The sequence below is a fragment of the Paroedura picta genome, chromosome 9, assembly GCF_049243985.1.
Source record: "Paroedura picta isolate Pp20150507F chromosome 9, Ppicta_v3.0, whole genome shotgun sequence".
NCBI classification, from domain to species: Eukaryota; Metazoa; Chordata; class Lepidosauria; order Squamata; family Gekkonidae; genus Paroedura; species Paroedura picta.
Genome location: NC_135377.1, coordinates 80,020,797 through 80,042,152, shown reverse-complemented (window position 1 = coordinate 80,042,152; position 21,356 = coordinate 80,020,797). Strand labels below are relative to the sequence as shown.

Below are 21,356 nucleotides of genomic sequence, written 5' to 3'. Positions count from 1 at the left end.
TTACAAGTTGATTTTTACAGTTCTTTCTTTCAGTGTTTTGTTCTGGGGGGCACTGTAGCCCCCATTTTGGTAGCTGTTGTACTTGTTGTAGTAGGTTGCCAACTTTGGGTACTATTGTTCTGTTCTGGTTTGCTGGCCTGGGGGCACTGTTTGGTTCTCCTGCCAGAGCTGTTCTCACAGAGCAGTTCTGTCAGTGCTCTCTCAGGGTGTCTGGCATCAAGAGAGGAAGGGAAGGCAATTGTAAGCCGCTTTGAGACTCCTTTAGTTAGTGAAAAGTGGGGTACAGAAACCAGCAGCTATTCATCCTCTTGGCTTTTCTGTATTTGTTTGGGGGGAGGCTGGATGGGAAAGCCTGTGATAACTGAGCATGGATTAAGCGCTTAGGCCACCCTGTAAATTTACCAGTAGCCTGCTGCATTTCCCACCCTCGGCTTATATGCGAGTCAATAAGTTTGCCCAGATTTTGTGGTAAAATTAAGGGCCTCGGCTTATATTTGGGTTGGCTTATATGCGAGTATATACGGTAGGCTGCATACAGCGGGACTTTCTGCTCAGTCTCACCAATCTCATGTGGCTTTTGTCCACACAGGTCTTCATCTAATGAAGCTGATGGGCTTGAGGATGGGCCCAAGGAAATACGACTTTACATAGAGAGTGACTGAAATGTGGAATTTGCTGCTGGAAGATGTCATGATGGCGACAGGAATAAGCATGTTGAAAGGGGGATTAGATAGAATAATGGAGGACAAGTTCATCAGGGGCTTATGGCCATGGTGACGGAGGGGAACCTCCACATTCAGAGGCACTAACCCTCCGTCCCAGAGCCAGGAGGCAACATAATGTTGGTCATCCAGAGGAACTGGCTGGCCCCTGTGTGAGACAGGAGGCTGGACTGGATGGACCCCTGGTCTGACCCAGCAGGGCTCTCCTGATGTCCTTAGGAAGGCCTCGGCCTCCCTGCCCTGTGGCTGGCCCTCCAGAGGAACTGGCTGGCCCCTGTGTGAGACAGGAGGCTGGACTAGATGAACCCCTGGTCTGACCCAGCAGGGCTCTCCTGATGTTCTTAGGAAGGCCTCGGCCTCTCTGCCCTGTGGCTGGCCCTCCAGAGGAACTGGCCGGCCCATCTGTGAGACAGGAAGCTGGACGAAATGGACCCTCCCTGGTCTGACCCAGCAGGGCTGTTAAGTTCTTGTGATCCCTGGCACAGCCTTTGTGATGGTTGAGACGGGCCACTCCTTTTCCCACCGTTAGAAAAGCCAGCCAGACACAATCCAAGTTCTATGATGACAGATGATAAGCTGGGCCTACACAGTTGTTAGCATTCTTTCCATTCCAGACGGAGCAGCAAGAGCTATTTGGTGTGTGTGTCTTAAAAAGCAATTATCATATAGCAAGTGGCAAACATCAAGAGCATCAGCAGCACAGTTAGAAAAATCAGCAACTCATTACATCACTGCCTCATGCCTCAAAGTTTATGATATGTGAAAAACCATCCCGCTAAATTGAATTAAGCATCACATATACATCTTTGGAAGTTACAAAGTAATTACAGAAATTGCTGAGATATGTGCACTGGGGAAAGCCCATTTAAAAATATATATAGAGAGATTAATGCTCTTCTCCCTGTCATGATCAATGCACTCCCAAATCTTGCAAAGCGCTCCAACTAAGGGGCCAAAGAGACTTGGGAAAACTGAGGAATTGGCTTTTGGCACAGCCCATATATTCCTCAGGAATACATGCAAAGGTGACTACAGATCTTCACAATTAGAGACCAGCAAAGTTGGTCTTAAAGGTACTGTTGGACTCTAATTTTGTTGTGCTACTTCAGACAAACACGGCTACCCACTTGAATCTATAGACCTTACGTAACAAACACCTCCAAAATATGAAGCCATAATCCAGTGCTAGCCTCTGTCTTTTCTTTCTGTCTCCCTACCCAACATCACTACTTAGGTAATAATAAACCAATGATGGTGGACATATATGATGTTTTTGTGTTTGGGACTAAAACCAAGGTGGGCTATATAAAACCCGTTGATCTGGATCCTGCAACATGACACTTGATGAATATGACATGAGTTTTATCCTCCCTAGGATTCAAATGCCAATCGAAGTGAGATTTCTGAGTATGTGTAGAAAGAGTGGGCAAGGAGCACTCTGTCTCCCTCTCCCAAAACACTGGAACTCGAGGGCCTCCAATGAAGTGGATGGGCAGTAGGTTCAGGGTGTTCTGCTGCTCCAGTCCCACAGGAGCACCTTTTGCTTGCCCTTTTTCACCATGCAATCTTCCTCCAAGGGGTTTCCCCATGAATGTTCTAACTTGAGCGCTATAGCAATATAGCAGTGCTCCTGAGATCAATGAACCACTAAGATCAAAGTGTTCCTGAGTTCCATAAGGCCTGCAAGATGAAGCTCTTTTGCTGGGCATTTGGTTGAGACCAGGCTATAAAGACCACCAGAAGCCCACCCCCTCCCTTAGAACATTCCAGAACATATAAAAATAGATCAGACTTGTGAATGGAAGACATTGACTGCTGACTGGGATAATATTTAATTAATTGTATTGTTTATTGTCAATTGTTTTATAATTGTTGTACACTTCCCCATGATGGCTGTGCAGAGAGGGTTGGTCCTATAAATACAATAACTCTAATCAATGAAAAAGTGGTAGCACTATAACACTATAGCATGCAACTTAAAATGTTAAAAAAACCCAAAAACCAAAAAAAAAAACATCAATTGCAGTTCAACCCAATTTTGCTAACCCGATACAAGTGGGGTTGTCTAAACAGGTAAATTCTGCTAGCAGCTGATTACTGCTAGCAATGAGTTACTAAAACAGAGTACCAAGGCAATTTGAAAATGGCTCCAGAGGGTGATAAGAATGTGGAATTTATTGCCAGAGGATGGTGTAATGGCTAAAGGAAGAAATAATAGGATTAAGGGAAGCTAAATCAATCAGTGGCTACTAGCCATGGTGACTGAGGCTACTAGCCGTGGTGACTTCCCACATTCATGGGAAATAATCCTCTGAACAAAGCCAAGAGGCAACATAAGGGGGAGGCCTTACCATCCATGCCCAGGCGTTGGCCCTCCGGAGGAACAGACTGCTGGACTAGATGGACCACTGGTGTGATCCAGCAAGGCTCTTATTTTCTGTTCTTTTATTTCTCTTTTATTTCTCATTTTTTTAAAAGTCATAACCCCCCACCCCGTGTGCACCTTGCAACCTCAAGTAATATTCATCTTTAAAAGAATTAATACAAGAATGGTGATTCCCAGAAGACAAGTTGAACGGTGCAATGGGGCATCTAATTTTCACTGTATCTTATAAGGAACCTGACAACTGTTAGAGGCCATAGGTACCTGGCCCATTAAACAAAAAAGACCAGAACACTCACAGCGATAGGAAAGGTGTATTAAGGGGCTTAAGTTTGAGGTACTTAGTATAAGATTTTCCCCTCTCTCTTTCTATATCCTTCCTTGCCTTTGAAAACCAGTCTGCAAGCAAAGGACTGAATGTGTATCTTGCAGCAGGGTCATGATGGGAAGTTCTAGGTTCCACTGGCCATTTCGCTTTTACCTCCATCATTTACCTGTCTCCTGAGCACCTGGCCATGGTGATACATGTGACGGCCACCTCCAGAATTGACATCGGTAACTCGCTGTACGTGGGCCTGCCCTTGCCCCTGACCTGGAAATTGCAGCTGGTGCAAAATGCGACTGCTAGGGTCCTCACAGGATCACCTTGGAGGGCCCATATCCAGCCGGTGCTGGGGCAGCTCCATTGGTTACCAGTTGTAGCCTGGATCAGGTTCAAGGTCTGGTTTTGACCATTAAGGCCTTACGTGGTCTTGGACTCATATATCTGAAGGGCCACCTATTGCCCTATGTGCCATGCAGGGCTTTACACTCTGTGAGTGGTAATTTGTTGGTGATTCCAGGCCCCCGAGAACTGTGCCTGGCCTCAACCCGGGCCAGGGCTTTTTCAGTCCTGGCCCCAACCTGGTGGAATGAGCTCCCGGAAGGGCTGCAGGCCCTGCAGGAGCTTTTGGCATTCCATAGGGCTTTCAAGAGTGGCAGCTTCTAATCCGGTGAGCTGGGTTTGATTCCCTGCTCCTCCACATGCAGCCAACTGGGTGACCTGGGGCTAGACACAGCCCTGATAGTACTGTTCTGACCAAGCAGTCTTGTCATATCTCTCTCAGAGAATGGCTGCTTCGGAAGGTGGACTATATGGTGTTATACTACATCAGGGGTAGTCAAACTGCGGCCCTCCAGATGTCCATGGACTACAATTCCCATGAGCCCCTGCCAGCATTCGCTGGCAGGGGCTCATGGGAGTTGTAGTCCATGGACATCTGGAGGACCGCAGTTTGACTACCCCTGTTAGTCCCTCCCTTCCCTGAACCCTGCCCCCTCCATGTATTTCCCAACCTGGAGCTGGTAACCCTAATCCACTGAGATCCATTCAGGTTGGGTCCCAGGAAAGAAGAACTTGCTTCAATTTGGATTTGGCACCTCTGAGGAAGCTTCTCCCAAGAGGCCAGCTCTGAGTGATGTCTTATAATGTGGGTAAAGCACTGGGAGGCTCTTGGCACGTTTTATTTTGGGCATTTTAACTGGATCCCGTTGACACAGATTCTTTGCTCTAGTTTTCCTCAGGATGGTCCCCTCCTTGTGCATCCCACAGGGATCATTTGCTTAACAGACTGTATAAAACGATTCTGCAGAGGCCCCGCCATTACCGCTGATTGCTTTTTTGTGACTTCACTGGCCTTGCAAGAATCTATTTTGAGGGTTGCTTTCATTCCCTCACACCTTCTTCTTCTGCACAATGTAAATTGATTTCCTTTAACAATTATTACCATTTTTATTAATAATAAATGTCTCATATTAGTTTATAAACTGCTTTTCCACCAATATTATGACACAAGGGTAGTTATGTGACCGTACCGATCAGAAAAACCGCACGGTGATAAAGTGGATCCCCCCCCCCTCCGCTGTGTGGGTCCTGACCAGATCCGTCTGCACAACACAGTTCCCAGGAGGGAAGTGTGGGGCCAATCACTCCTGATCCATGCCGTGGGCTGATTTGTGTGACAATGGGGGCTCATTCCATCTTGCAGGTGTTGCTTACTGGGCCTTTCTGTCTGCTGGGCCCTCATCCCCCTCCAGGGCAGAGTTGGGAATGGGATAATTGAGTCATCATGAGATGGGAGGGGGAGAATCATAGAATCATAGAATCATACAGTTGGAAGGGGCCACACAGGCCATCTAGTCCAACCCCCAGATCAACGCAGGATCAGCCCTAAGCATCCTAAAGCATCCAAGAAAAGTGTGCATCCAACCTTTGCTTGAAGACTGCCAGTGAGGGGGAGCTCACCACCTCCTTAGGCAGCCTATTCCACTGCTGAACTACTCTGACTGATATCTAGCCTATATCGTTGTACTTGAAGTTTAAACCCATTACTGCGTGTCCTTTCCTCTGCAGCCAACGGGAACAGCATCCTGCCCTCCTCCAAGTGACAACCTTTCAAATACTTAAAGAGGACTATCATGTCCCCTCTCAACCTCCTTTTCTCCAGGCTGAACATTCCCAAGTCCCTCAACCTATCTTCATAGGGCTTGGTCCCTTAGCCCCAGATCATCTTTGTCGCTCTCCTCTGTACCCTTTCAATTTTATCCACGTCCTTCTTGAAGTGAGGCCTCCAGAACTGCACACAGTACTCCAGGTGTGGTCTGACCAGTGCCGTATACAATGGGACTAGGACATCTTGTGATTTTGATGTGATGCCCCTGTTGATACAGCCCAAAATGGCATTTGCCTTTTTTACCGCTGCATCACACTGCCTGCTCATGTTTAGTTTACAATCCACAAGTACCCAAGGTCTCATTCACACACAGTGCTACCTTGAAGCGTATCCCCCATCCAGCAGGCATGTTTTTCATTTTTCTGACCCAGATGCAGAACTTTACACTTATCTTTATTAAATTGCATCTTGTTCTCATTTGCCCATTTTTCCATTGTGTTCAGATCTCGTTGAACTCCGTCTCTATCTTCCGGACTATTTGCCAGTCCTCCCAATTTGGTGTCATCTGCAAACTTGATGAGTAGTCCCTCCACCCCCTCGTCTAGATCATTAATAAATATGTTTAAAAGTACCGGGCCGAGCACCAAGAGGGATGAGGTGGTTTTCTAAAGGGTTCCAGCAAGAACACATCCTGATTGGGTTGTCATCATCACCTGATAGAGCCAGTTTGGTGTAGTGGTTAGGAGTGCGGACTTCTAATCTTGCATGCCGGGTTCGATTCTGCGCTCCCCCACAAGCAGCCAGCTGGGTGACCTTGGGCTCGTCACGGCACTGATAAAACTGTTCTGACCGAGCAGGAATATCAGGGCTCTCTCAGCCTCACCCACCCCACAGGGTGTCTGTTGTGGGGAGAGGAATGGGAAGGTGAATGTAAGCCGCTTTGAGCCTCCTTCGGGGTAGGGAAAAGCGGCATATAAGAACCAACTCTTCTTCTTCTTCTTCTTCTGATACCGATTGGCCAAAAAACTATAATTGGGCTAAGAACCAGGAGAAGAAATTAAGCATGTGGGAAGAAACAAAACAGTATTATTTGTGTTCAGGTGTACTGAAACAGGAAATATCCCTGTATCCCCAGATTCCAATAATGATATGGTACTGGGTTTCAGAAAATATTCAGGAAAGCTGATTTTTTTTCTAGCTCCCAGGCATTTAAAGAGACTGAGATCCCTTTAAATGCTTACTGAACAACTGAGCCTGCAGAGGATCCATCTGTGCTGTGCTGCGGGGCCCATTTCAGGGGTCCCAAAGGAAGGATTTGAATGGCTGGTGGCCATTTCAGTAGTATGGCTCCTGAATATGCCCAAATAAACACCAAAAAACCCTCAGCTTTTATTCAGGTCAGCTACACCAGTAGCCAAATCAGATTAGAGAATCTGCACTCAGCTTATAAACACCAAAAACCAAAACTAAAACAAAAAAGAGTAAGGCATTGTTTCTAGTTTAGGTGAACAAAATGCAAATGCACAGAAGAATGCTAGCTTGGATTCTGTTGGACTAAAGGTGTGGTGGATTGTGATGTGCTTATATTGCAACAAACAGCAGCATAGAGAATACTTGAGCTACAACTTTTGGATTTGGGATTTTAAGAGTGTGCCATCTAATGCAAGTTTCAAATGTGTTTGATAGTTAAGCTACATGTTCTTGTTTTCCTTGCAGCATGATTTGACAGCGTGAGAGAAAGTTATTTTTGAATATTATTCAAATAATTTATATTTTACAAGCATTGTTTCTTGTGTGCACTAGCTCTGAGAACCCATGGGGTTCAGGCAAAGAATACTTGGCAGGAAGTCATTCCCTGAAATGGCTGTCAATCCCCAGGACAAGCTCAAAGTCCCCTGTCTTGTCTAGTCTTGCCCCTGAATTTCTTTGGTAAAAGGGTATAATTTGAAGAAGCAATATTAAAAACTAATAACCCCACCCCCTCTGCTGGAGGATACTGGCTGCTAAGAACTGCTGTGGGGGTGCAAAATATATCAGTAGTCTGCATTAGATTTGATTCATTTCAAAAATGTGAGTCGAGTTCCTTGATACTGAAAATAAAAGGTAAAGGTAAAGGTATCCCCTGTGCAAGCACCGAGTCATGTCTGACCCTTGGGGTGACGCCCTCTAGCGTTTTCTTGGCAGACTCAATACGGGGTGGTTTGCCAGTGCCTTCCCCAGCCATTACCGTTTACCCCCCAGCAAGCTGGGTACTCGTTTTACCGACCTCGGAAGGATGGAAGGCTGAGTCAACCTTGAGCCGGCTGCTGGGATTGAACTCCCAGCCTCATGGGCAGAGCTTTCAGACTGCATATCTGCTGCCTTACCAATCTGCGCCACAAGAGGCTCTTGATATTGAAAATAAAGCTAGTTATATTTTGTTTCTGTGCTCAGTTCAAAGTTCTGGTTTTCTTTCACCTTGATAGATAATTGGGTACGTGGCCATTGCAGATTTCTTTTATGTCCTTTGTATGCTATAATGGTAGAGGTAAAAGTAGTCAGACTTAAATGTTTGCCCATTCCCCTATCAGTTAAACAGCTGCAGAGTTACTCTCTCTTGTCAGTCAGTCAGTCAGTCAGTCAGTCAGTCAGTCAGTCAGTCAGTCAGTCAGTCAGTCAGTCAGTCAGTCAGTCAGTGCGTTTCTTGGCCTCTCCCAACTCCCATCGACCAGGAAAAGGACACAGGATACCAAGCTGCCAATCGAGCCCCTTAATCCGTGCTAAAATGGAAGGTTCTGGATGTTCCTGAATCTTAGGATAATTCTGTTTAAATTTGAATTATGTTAATGAACAAATGTGGTTCAGGTCATCTCATGATGGGGACATTTTTGACTGCACATGGCCACAAATTGGTATCAACAGTGAAGTGAAGGCCAGCCATCAGGAGTGTAAAGCTAAACATACACAAAGTCTGCCAAGTGTCATTGTTTTGTTAATCTGAGGGCCTCTTCCCAAATTAGTCTTTACTTACAAAGAGAATTCTAAACATGTCATCCATATGTATAACTCTCAGGGCCCTGTTCACAAGTTCATGCCATGAGAGTTTTGGGGTGGGTGTTTTTGTTGCCTTGTGTTGTTATGCTGTTTAACTGAACTGTCATGTTTTTATGTCCTCGTCTGTTGCACTGACCTGTTTTTGTGGCCTGGTTCTTTAGTTCTGTCCTTTGATGTTCTCAAGCTCCTCTGTGCTGCCCCCAATTAGCGGCATACTGAATTTCCACAGAATTCTCTCACACGTTATCTCTTCCCCTGGCCTTGGGTAGCTGAAGTAAGCAGCTTGGAATGTTTTGTAGATGAACACTGCTTTCATGGGCTTTTAGTGTGGGAATGCTGTCGGACGTTTCTTGTGCCTGGCCCTTGTGCACCAAGCTTTGAAATGGGGGAGGGATCGTAGGTATGCTGGCTTAATTGTAATTCAGTTTCAGCAAGGAAGCTCCTTGTGCCTGGTGATATATTTCTTCAATAAAGAGATTTCTTGCACACCAAGGAGTCTGCTTGTGAGAAATGTGATGAGGCTTTGACAAGAACCAAAGTCACCAATTTCAGCTAGTGACTGGAGCTCTCCAGACAACAGAATCAGATCTCCTGGAGAAAAGGGCTGATTTTGAAGGTGGACTGGGGTATTATAGCCTGCTGGAGGTCCCTCCCTTCCTAAAATTCTGCCTTCTCTAGGTTCTATCCCCCCCCCCCTCAATTGGCAGGTAGTTCCCATGCCAAAGCTGGCAACTGGAACATGACTCAAGAATCCAGAACTGTTTGACAAAAATCGATCAATCACCAATTCTTACACTGCCATCCCACCCGGTCCCCAGCTGTTTGAACGAAGGGCTGTTGCTTGTGAGGTGTATGTTCACCGAAGCTATTTTTGAATTCTCCTTGCCACTATGAACACCATCATTAGGAACACCTCTGCTGGCTGCCGGTGAGAATTATGAACCCGATTCCTAATTTTTTTAAATCCAGTTAGCATATTTAAGCTCACACCCACACACCCAAAGTGGAGCCAGAGCAGAATCAAGGTGCTATTGGGGAACAGGCGACAATATCTAAAGAATGTCAGCTCCGCTGCTTTCCTTTCTTCCAAATGATTGCGCTTTGTTTGGCTGAATTCCCCTCGATCCGCATGGAAGAAAGGAAGGGAGCCCAATCTTGGCGAGTGGAAAAAAGGGTTGCAACTGTGATCCTTTTCCTCCATTGTGATGCTTCAAGCAAGACACAAAATCCCTGGTGCTGTGTGTTTGGACTCGGTCCATGCAGCTAAGTACCGGCACAGAAATAATGCTGTACCTGTGGATTTTAAAAATCAAATGCAAATGACTTTTTAAAGGAAAATCAATTTAAAAAAAAATCAATTTCCCTCTTTGTCTGCCAAATTTGGTTCATTGTTCCTAATGCAGCAGTTTATTTTGCTGTATGATCGCCGATTTAAAGAACAAAAGAGAGAGTGGTATGGATATAAAATCCCAAAGTCTTTTATTTAAAAGAATTGAAAAGTGAAACTGCGTTTTCAACACATCTGTAACTCCCAATCTTCTGACTTGGGATGTCACATCCTGACCGGCTTCCAAGTAAGAACCACACCATCCAATTGTTTACAGCACCCCATAAATTATCATATAAGGAAGCCTTTGAAAAGAGGGACACGAAATCAGCCGGATGTCATCCTCATATAGGTGGCACCTCACTCCACATCCCTGGGTGCCCTCTCTCAGCAGTTTCAGGTAGGTGTTAAACAGCACAATGGATAAGAAGAAGAGCTGGTGTTTTGTACACCACTTTTCACTACCCAAAGAAGTCTCCAAGGGGCTTACAATCACCTACTCTTCCTCTTTCCATAACAGACATCCTGTAATGTAAGTGAGGCTGAGAGAGCTCTGAGAGAACTGGGACTGGCGCAAAGTTGCCCAGCTGGCTACATGTGAAGGAGTTGGGAATCAGACCTGGTTCTCCTGACTAGAGGTTGCCGCTCTTAACCCCTGCACTATGCTGGCTCTTAAGGATCAAACGATGCCTTGCAGCAGTTATGGAATCAGCCAGGCAAGAAAGTGGGGAACTACCAAAGCTTATAGCCTGTGGAAGCATAGTGAAGCGTTGACAGGGTCAGAAGGCTTGCTAGCCATCAGCCTTGATGCTGGCACGGTGTAGTGGTTAAAAGCGGTGATCTCTAATCCGGAGAACCAGGTTGGATTCCCCTCTACTCCACATGCAGCCAGCTGGGCAAACTTGGGCCAATCACAGTTCTCTCAGAGCTTTCTCAGCCTCTCAGATCTGCATTTTGCCAGATTAACTTCTTCCCCATTGAGGTAGAGAAGCAGTCTGTCCCTGATTGGCTGGGCGTCAGTTCAAAGGCTTCCTGATTCCCGGTTGCAAGTCTTCACTCCCTGTTTAAAAGTGACTGCGCTCCAGAAGCCCACACTTATCTCAGCAGAGATTTGCCTCATTCTGCGAGGCTGCTGCTGGCTCAGCTCCCCCACCCCCTCCACCACCACTCATTCAGGAAAGGAAAGAAAGAGACGAGCAGCCCCATCAGTCAAAAGAGAAGAAAAAAGCTGGACTTCACACAAAAAGAACCCCCGCCCTCCCCGCTCTGAGCTTCCCCAATCAAGTGCAGAAGGCTTTCTGTTTCAATTTGGGGGAAAGCAAGGAGAAAGACCCGGGTTCAAATCGTTCTGAATTCAGCAGGATCGACAGTGGAATAAACAAAGTATGTGCAGAACCAGCCCTATTTCGCACAGCAAAAGCACACTGAAAGTGCATTATCCAACTTTTGTGACATGAGAGCCAGCATAGTATAATAGTTGAAGTGAGAACCAAAGGATACAAAAGTATAACAATATATTAAATAAGCCATTTATTAAATGGAGCTCAAGGTAATTAAAATATTTTAAAACCATAAAAAGGGAACTCTTGTTTTCCATACTGATCACACACACAGCAGTCTGGATCTGGGGGAAAGTAGACTGAATGGTATTTATCTTCTGATCTTTTACACGGAGAGAGACCACTCAGGGGAGATTCTCCATAGATGCTGTTGAAAAATGAACCTGGTCATACAACAGCCAATAATAACAAATTGCAGACCCTGGAAATGTAAAGGCATTTTACTTAAGTAAAGAATTTTTTACCCCCTGGTTGAAAAAATGATGTTTATACTCATATTATATTTGTCAATATGTATTAACCTCTGATGAAGATATTATCAATTGAAATGCGTTAGGTTCAAGTTTTCTGTACTCATGGTGTTCATGTCTGACTGCTCTCTCTCTGTGACCTATAAAGATGTGTTCCCTTTTTAGGTTTTTTAATAATATTTTTATTACCCTGAGCTCTGTTTAATCAGTTCTTTCTTTTTAAAATTTTGTGCCCCTCAACCTCTTTGTTCTCACCTGTTTTTCAGGTGGGGTTTTTAGTTTTCCTTCTTTTCTGTTGTTTTTGTAGCTGAAGTGCCGGACTCGGATCTGGTGAAATCCCGGTTTCAATCTCCACTCGCACCATAGTTGCTTGCTGGGCCAGTCATAGACTGTGAGCCTGACCTACCTCACAGGGTTCTTGTGAGGACAAACTGAAAGTTGGTTGGCTGGTTGGTTAATTTATATGGTAAATGATTAGCTGACAGAGAGGAGAATGATGTAAGCTGCTTTGGGAGGGATATAAAGTTTAATACTTACCATAAAGGTAAAGGTATCCCCTGTGCAAGCACCGAGTCATGTCTGACCCTTGGGGTGACGCCCTCCAGCGTTTTCATGGCAGACTCAATATGGGGTGGTTTGCCAGTGCCTTCCCCAGTCATTACCGTTTACCCCCCAGCAAGCTGGGTACTCATTTCACCGACCCCAGAAGGATGGAAGGCTGAGTCAACCTTGAGCCGGCTGCTGGGATTGAACTCCCAGCCTCATGGGCAAAGCTTTCAGACAGCTGCCTTACCACTCTGTGCCACAAGAGGCTCAATCCTTACCATAGTTCCTCTTACAGCCAGTTTGGTGTAGTGGTTAGGAGTGCGGACTTCTAATCTGGCATGCCAGGTTCGATACTGCGCTCCCCCACATGCAACCAGCTGGGTGACCTTGAGCTCGCCATAGCACTGATAAAACTGTTTTGACCGGGCAGTGATATCAGTGCTCTCTCAGCTTCACCCACCCCACAGGGTGTCTGTTGTGGGGAGAGGAATGGGAAGGCGACTGTAAGCCACTTTGAGCTTCCTTTGTGTAGGGCATATAAGAACCAACTCTTCTTCTTCTTCTTCTTCTTCTTCTTCTTCTTCTTCTTCTTCTTCTTCTTCTTCTTCTTCTTCTTCTTCTTCTTCTTCTTCTATATGGAAATGGCCATCTGGGCAGTCCTGTGCGGGTGCTGTGCGGGTCATGAACCTCTGTCGGGGTCAGGGACCTCCTGTCCGGGTGCTGTCACTTCCCGTACAGTGGGCCAATCCAGATGCATCCGGATCGGGCCGGCCCCTGGAGCGCCCGCCTCCTTGAGCCACACGCCCAGCCTCGCTGCCAGAAGCTTCCTGGCCGGCGAGGAGTAGCTCTGTCCCAGGGGGGCTTGGTGGGCCGGTGGGGCTAGTCGCCCTTCCCTCACCAGCAGCGGCGACAGGGCTTTGCAGCCCAAAGGAAAGCAAACGCGGTGAAGGGGGAGGCAATTCGCTTCCCTTTGGGCCGCAAAGCCCTGTCTCCTCCTCCGAGAGGCGGCAAGAACGCTTTGGGAGCCAAAGGGAAGCGGTCGTGGGGCAGGGGGGAGGATGCCCTTCCCTTCGGCCCCCAAAGCCCTCTCACCACCTTGGAGAGGCAGCAAGAGGGCTTTCCTGCCCAAAGGGAAGCCTTTCAACACTTTGATACTAGTTTTAACCATAATAAAACATACAAGTACAAGCCATTTCTTAAAAATTGGAAGTTATCTAGCTGTCCCTTTTAAAATTAAATTCTTTTGATTTGCTCTCAGATCAGGATTCTCATTTCTGTGCAGCATCTCCTGCCCTTGTGACATTCGTATAGCAAGGGGGTGGCAAGTCTATTGTGTTCTTCTCATTGTTCCGTTAGCTGGTAGCATCAGCTGTCAGGGGAGAACTGAACCTGGGGATTGGTGCGGGGAGAGGGGGGGAGAAGTGTTTAATCTAGCACTTACGAAATTAACTTTAACAGAATAGGATCACATCTCAGCTGAAAAGGTCAAATGGGGGTGTTGTTTTCGTTCTTAAAATTAAGTACAAGTGTTAATGATGTCTTCTTCTCACAAGTGTCTAACATTCAAACATTCAAAGCCAACCCAGACAAACCTGTTAAAAATTAAATAAACACAGAGAATGTGGGACTGGAGCTGCAGAGTGAGTGTGCGCATTTATGCAGAGCAGCCTTCTCCCAACTTTTTTACCATTGGGAAACCCTTGAAACATTCTTCGGGCTTCAAGAAACCCCAGAAGTGGAGAGATCAGGCAGGATATGGATGGGAAGCAGAGCTCTGGACACATCTACCCGAGGCCCCTCCCCTTCCCACCCCCTCCAGGCCCATCACTGGCCATTTTTGGAGAGGGTGGATGGTCAACCTGATTGCTTTAGGATGCTTTGGGCTGATCCTGCATTGAGCAGGGGGTTGGACTAGATGACCTGTATGGCCCCTTCCAGCTCTATGTTGCTATGATTCTATATCAGGTCATATCGGCCAATAAATATTTAACGTTTTTTAAAAATATGTAAAAATAATTCCCACCCATTCAGGAAACCTTTCTAGGGCTATCAAGGAACCCTAGACTTGAGAAAGCCTTATGTATGGGAATCATCCCAAGTCTATACGCTGCACCCCCCCCCAGTAAGGAGTGAAGGACAGCCATGTGGGTCCTGCAGATGGCAGCTTGCCATGTGACATGGTTCTATGGCTGCCTCAGATATACATGCTCTGGATGGCCTTGATCGAGTGAAATTTAAGATCAGTTTTCTATCTGTAAAATGGGAACAAATGGAGTCCATCCTAACAGGGCTAATTAGAGGATAAATTATGTTTTTGTTTCTTTAGGTCGTATGGGAATGTTTAGAGAACAAGATTCTTCCATTATCTCCCAATACGTGCCAGAGATTCCTCCATCCCCCAATAAGTTTGTCACCCCCCCAGTGGAGGGAGGGGGGATTCCCCCATCAACAAGCCACTCTTACCACAGCCAGTCAGCTGGTGACATCATCACCAGAAGTGACATCATCACATTGGCAACACCAGGACAATGATCTGGTATTTGGGCAAAAACTTTATGTTAGAAGCCATTTGAACCACAGGGTTTGTGATCAGGGTGCTGCCCCAACATCATGGTGTGATGACATCACTTCCAATACACATTGTAAGTGACAAGACCAAATCACCGGCAATATCACCAGGATCTTACCCAGGTTCCTGGTAAGTCCCCCCCCCAACCCGCCACCCAATATCCTGCTGGTTGTCAGAATAGACCTGGCAATGGTATTCCTCAAACAGCTGAAGGAGACTTATAACATTACTAGTAAATCATAATCATAATGGTTTTAAAATGAGTCAACGAGCCACAGTACAGCACTGTACAGCACCGATAAGTGGACGGCCTCAACCATGTCCCCAGGCACCATATGATGGGTGGCTTGTCAAGGCCTTTGTGTTGCAAGCTCTGCTAGATGGCAAAACAAGAAGGTGTACAAAATGGGGGGGGGGGCGTTAATGCAGTTGCCAATCAAGGTAGACGCTCCGTGTTTGGCATAATATGAGACATGGACTTCAAGGTTGCTAAGATTTAGACGAGGCCTGAAGTTCTCCCAGAATTGCCACTGATTTCCAGATGATAAGAGATCCGTTTCCTTGGGGAATCTGGCAGTATTGGAGGGTAGTCTCTATGGTCTACCATAGAGTCCAGGTGGAGGGAAAACGCTCCCTGGGTCCTGGGGAGGGCCCTCGCGCCTTCCCTGGACACTGGGGAGTGTTTTCTTCGGGGCTGGGCTTGCAAAAATGCTCCCCAGGCCCCGGGGAGGGCACTCCGCGGCTGAGTGAGCCGCGGATCGGCTTCCCCGGGGCCTGAGGAGCATTTTTCTTCGGGGCAGGGCTTGCAAAAACGCTCCCCAGACCCCGGGGAGGGCACTCCGCGGCTGAGTGAGCCACGGATCGGCTTCCCCGGGGCCTGAGGAGCATTTTTCTTCAGGGCTGGGCTTGCAAAAACGCTCCCCAGATCCCGGGAGGGCGCTCCGCGGCTCGCGGAGGTGCGGATCGTGCTACCCGGGGCCTGGGGAGCGTTTTGGCTCCCCCCATCAAGCGAAAAGTCTCCCCAGGCCCCGGGGAGGGCGCGGGGGGGCTCGGTGAGGCGGTCAGCGGCCTTCCCGGGGTCTAGGGAGCAGTTGTGGGGTAGAGGGCGGGGGCCAGCGGGCCTGCCTTCGCTCTCAGCGGCCAGCAGAGTAATGGCCGCCGTGGAGCGAAGGTTCGCTCTCGGGGTGCGGCGGGTTGGGAGGTGCCTCGTTGCTCCCAATTGGTGGTTGGCCGGGCGAACAGCCAATCAGCAGCCGTGCCCATTTTGGGAGTTTGGGGCTGGACTGACAAGCAGGGGGCCCAATTGGGAGGCGCTTTGCCTCCAGGGGAAGGGGCTTGTCAGTCCAGGGGAAGGGGCCTATCGGCACCCTTCCTCATCCCGGATAGGGCCCGCCCTCGGGGCCCTTACTGTTTTATTTCTTCTGCTCTGCGAGGGGCGGTTAAAGACTAGAATTAAATCCCGTTGTAGCTGATACAATGGCCACTAGCAAGGGGGGAATAGCAAAGAGAGAGGGAGGTAGAAAGGAAGAAAGTGATTAAGCTAGAGAGAGCTTGGCATAGGGAAGAGGAAGGGGAGGAGTTGTCCAGTCTGTAAGGGCATGGGGTTGTCATGTGTGTTGTGTGGGAGGTTGTGGTGGCATGGTGGCAAATTACAGCATGGGTGTGTAGAGATGGGTGTCAAGAACCTGTGGTGTGGAATGTTCGTTGAGTGTGGGAGAGGACTGACCTTTGGGAATTGTGGCATAGTGGTTACAGATGAGCTTTCCAGAGCCATGTCCTCAGATATGTGAAGGGAAAATCAGACTGGAGATTCTTCTTAGGGGAAGATTACATGGCTACCAATTCCTCCCAGTTCTGTGGCCCTACTCCTTCTGTCTCTATTTTTTTTACTGTCCATATAATGTTATATGTCCACATGCTTCTTTCATGGTTGCCCCTTAGAAGATGGATGTACACTGTTGTTTACTGCCAAAAGGCTCTGAGAGCTCTGAGAGAACTGGGATAGCCGACAGTCACCCATCAGGCCCCAGTTGTCTCTAAGCAGTTTAAAATGGCCTTTTCTCCCTCTCCCCATAACAGACACCCTATAAGAGAAGTGGGTCTGAGAACTCTGAGAGAACTGGGATGGCACACAGTCACCCAGCAGGCCCCAGTTGTCTCTAAGCAGTTTAAAATGGCCTTTTCACCCTCTCCCCATAACAGACACCCTATGAGAGAAGTGGGGCTGAGAACTCTGAGAGAACTGGGATGGCACACAGTCACCCAGCAGGCCTCAGTTGTCTCTAAGCAGTTTAAAATGGCCTTTTCACCCTCCCCCCATAACAGACACCCTATGAGAGAAGTGGGGCTGAGAGCTCTGAGAGAACTGGGATGGCTCACAGTCACCCAGCAGGCCTCTGTTGTCTCTAAGCAGTTTAAAATGGCCTATTCTCCCTCTCCCCATAACAGACACCCTATGAGAGAAGTGGGGCTGAGAGCTCTGAGAGAACTGGAATGGCTCACAGTCACCCAGCAGGCCTCAGTTGCCTCTAAGCAGTTTAAAATCGCCTTTTCTCCCTCTCCTCATAACAGACACCCTATGAGAGAAGTGGGGCTGAGAACTCTGAGAGAACTGGGATGGCTCACAGTCACCCAGCAGGCCTCTGTTGTCTCTAAGCTGTTTAAAATGGCCTATTCTCCCTCTCCCCATAACAGACAGCCTATGAGAGAAGTGGGGCTGAGAACTCTGAGAGAACTGGGATCGCACACAGTCACCCAGCAGGCCTCAGTTGTCTCTAAGCAGTTTAAAATGGCCTTTTCTCCCTCTCCCCATAACAGACACCCTATGAGAGAAGTGGGGCTGAGAGCTCTAAGAGAACTGGAATGGCTCACAGTCACCCAGAAGGCCTCAGTTGTCTCTAAGCAGTTTAAAATCGTCTTTTCTCCCTCTCCCCATAACAGACACCCTATGAGAGAAGTGGTGGCGGAGAACTCTGAGAGAACTGGAATGGCTCACAGTCACCCATCAGGCCCCAGTTGTTTAAAGCAGTTTAAAATGGCCTTTTCTCCCTCTCCCCATAACAGACACCCTATGAGAGAACTGGGTCTGAGAACTCTGAGAGAACTGGAATGGCACACAGTCACCCAGCAGGCCTCAGTTGTCTCTAAGCAGTTTAAAATCGCCTTTTCTCCCTCTCCCCATAACAGACACCCTTTGAGAGAAGTCGGGCTGAGAGCTCTGAGAGAACTGGAATGGCTCACAGCCACCCAGCAGGCCTCAGTTGTCTCTAAGCAGTTTAGAATTGCCTCTTCTCCCTCTCCCCATAACAGACACCCTATGAGAGAAGTGGTGGCGGAGAACTCTGAGAGAACTGGAATGGCTCACAGTCACCCATCAGGCCCCAGTTGTTTAAAGCAGTTTAAAATGGCCTTTTCTCCCTCTCCCCATAACAGATACCCTATGAGAGAAGTGGGGCTGAGAGCTCTGAGAGAACTGGAATGGCTTACAGTCACCCAGCAGGCCTCAGTTGTCTCTAAGCAGTTTAAAATCGCCTTTTCTCCCTCTCCCCATAACAGACACCCTTTGAGAGAAGTCGGGCTGAGAGCTCTGAGAGAACTGGAATGGCTCACAGCCACCCAGCAGGCCTCAGTTGTCTCTAAGCAGTTTAGAATTGCCTCTTCTCCCTCTCCCCATAACAGACACCCTATGAGAGAAGTGGGGCTGAGAGCTCTAAGAGAACTGGAATGGCTCACAGTCAGCCAGCAGGCCTAAGTTGTCTCTAAGAAGTTTAAAATTCCCTTTTCTCCCTCTCCCCATAACAGACACCCTATGAGAGAAGTGGGGCTGAGAGCTCTGTGAGAACTGGGATGGCTCACAGTCACCCAGCAGGCCTCAGTTCTCTCTAAGCAGTTTAAAATCGCCTTTTCTCCCTCTCCCCATAACAGACACCCTATGAGAGAAGTGGGGCTGAGAGCTCTAAGAGAACTGGAATGGCTCACAGTCACCCAGCAGGCCTAAGTTGTCTCTAAGAAGTTTAAAATTCCCTTTTCTCCCTCTCCCTATAACAGACACCCTCTGAGAAAAGTGGGGCTGAGAGCTCTGTGAGAACTGGTATGGCTCACAGCAACCCAGCAGGCCTCAATTGTCTCTAAGCAGTTTAAAATCAACTTTTCTCCCTCTCCCCATAACAGACACCCTTTGAGAGAAGTGGGGCTGAGAGCTCTGTGAGAACTGGGATGGATCACAGTCACCCAGCAGGCCTCAGTTCTCTCTAAGCAGTTTAAAATCGCCTTTTCTCCCTCTCCCCATAACAGACACCCTATGAGAGAAGTGGGGTGAGAGCTCTGAGAGAACTGGAATGGCTCACAGTCACCCAGCAGGCCTAAGTTGTCTCTAAGCAGTTTAAAATCGCCTTTTCTCCCTCTCCCCATAACAGACACCCTATGAGAGAAGTGGGGCTGAGAACTCTGAGAGAACTGGAATGGCTCACAGTCACCCAGCAGGCCTCAGTTGTCTCTAAGCAGTTTAAAATCGCCTTTTCTCCCTCTCCCCATAACAGACACCCTATGAGAGAAGTGGGGCTGAGAGCTCTGAGTGAACTGGAATGGCTCACAGTCAACCAGCAGGTCTCTAAGAAGATTAAAATTCCCTTTTCTCCCTCTCCCTATAACAGACACCCTCTGAGAAAAGTGGGGCTAAGAGCTCTGTGAGAACTGGGATGGCTCACAGCCACCCAGCAGGCCTCAATTATCTCTAAGCAGTTTAAAATCCCCTTTTCTCCCTCTCCCCATAACAGACACCCTTTGAGAGAAGTGGGGCTGAGAGCTCTGTGAGAACTGGGATGGCTCACAGTCACCCAGCAGGCCTCAGTTCTCTCTAAGCAGTTTAAAATCGCCTTTTCTCCCTCTCCCCATAACAGACACCCTATGAGAGAAGTGGGGCTGAGAGCTCTAAGAGAACTGGGATGGCTCACAGTCACCCAGCAGGCCTCAGTTCTCTCTAAGCAGTTTAAAATCGCCTTTTCTCCATCTCCCCATAACAGACACCCTATGAGAGAAGTGGGGCTGAGAGCTCTAAGAGAACTGGAATGGCTCACAGTCACCCAGCAGGCCTCAGTTGTCTCTAAGCAGTTTAAAATCGCCTTTTCTCCCTCTCCCCATAACAGACACCCTATGAGAGAAGTGGGGCTGAGAACTCTGAGAGAACTGGAATGGCTCACAGTCACCCAGCAGGCCTCAGTTGTCTCTAAGCAGTTTAAAATCGCCTTTTCTCCCTCTCCCCATAACAGACACCCTATGAGAGAAGTGGGGCTGAGAGCTCTGAGAGAACTCGAATGGCTCACAGTCACCCAGCAGGCCTCAGTTGTCTCTAAGCAGTTTAAAATCGCCTTTTCTCCCTCTCCCCATAACAGACACCTTTTGAGAGAAGTAGGGCTGAGAGATCTGAGAGAACTGAAATGGCTCACAGTCACCCAGCACGCCTCAGTTGACTCTAAGCAGTTTAAAATCGCTTTTTCTCCCTCTCCCCATAACAGACACCCTTTCAGAGAAGTGGGGCTGAGAGCTCTGAGAGAACTGGAATGGCTCACAGTCACCCAGCAGGCCTCAGTTGTCTCTAAGCAGTTTAAAATCGCCTTTTCTCCCTCTCCATATAACAGACACCCTTTGAGAGAAGTGGGGCTGAGAGCTCTCAGAGAACTGGAATGGCTCAGAGTCACCCAGCAGGCCTCAGTTGTCTCTAAGCAGTTTAAAATCCCCTTTTCTCCCTCTCCCCATAACAGACACCCTTTGAGAGAAGTGGGGCTGAGAGCTCGGAGAGAACTGGAATGGCTCACAGTCTCCCAGCAGGCCTCAGTTGTCTCTAAGCTGTTTAAAATCACCTGTTCTCCCTCTCCACATAACACCCTCTGAGCGAAGTGGGGCTGAGAGCTCTGATAGAACTGGAATGGCTCACAGTCAACCAGCAGGCCTCAGTTGTCTCTAAGCAGTTTAAAATTGCCTTTTCTCCCTCTCCCCATTACATACACCCTATGAGAGAAGTGGGGCTGAGAGTTCTGAGAGAACTGGAATGGCTCACAGTCACCCAGCAGGCCTAAGTTGTCTCTAAGAAGTTTAAAATTCCCTTTTCTCCCTCTCCCTATAACAGACACCCTCTGAGAAAAGTGGGGCTGAGAGCTCTGTGAGAACTGGGATGGCTCACAGCAACCCAGCAGGCCTCAATTGTCTCTAAGCAGTTTAAAATCAACTTTTCTCCCTCTCCCCATAACAGACACCCTTTGAGAGAAGTGGGGCTGAGAGCTCTGTGAGAACTGGGATGGATCACAGTCACCCAGCAGGCCTCAGTTCTCTCTAAGCAGTTTAAAATCGCCTTTTCTCCCTCTCCCCATAACAGACACCCTATGAGAGAAGTGGGGTGAGAGCTCTGAGAGAACTGGAATGGCTCACAGTCACCCAGCAGGCCTAAGTTGTCTCTAAGCAGTTTAAAATCGCCTTTTCTCCCTCTCCCCATAACAGACACCCTATGAGAGAAGTGGGGCTGAGAACTCTGAGAGAACT

General features: G+C 47.9%; 1 protein-coding gene across 4 annotated transcripts in view; it reads left to right on the top strand.

Annotated features, from left to right (window-relative positions):
• CDH12 (cadherin 12) overlaps positions 1-21,356 on the top strand; it is an 873,293-nt gene that overhangs the window by 378,091 nt on the left and 473,846 nt on the right. The gene's annotated exons all lie outside the window — the stretch shown is intronic.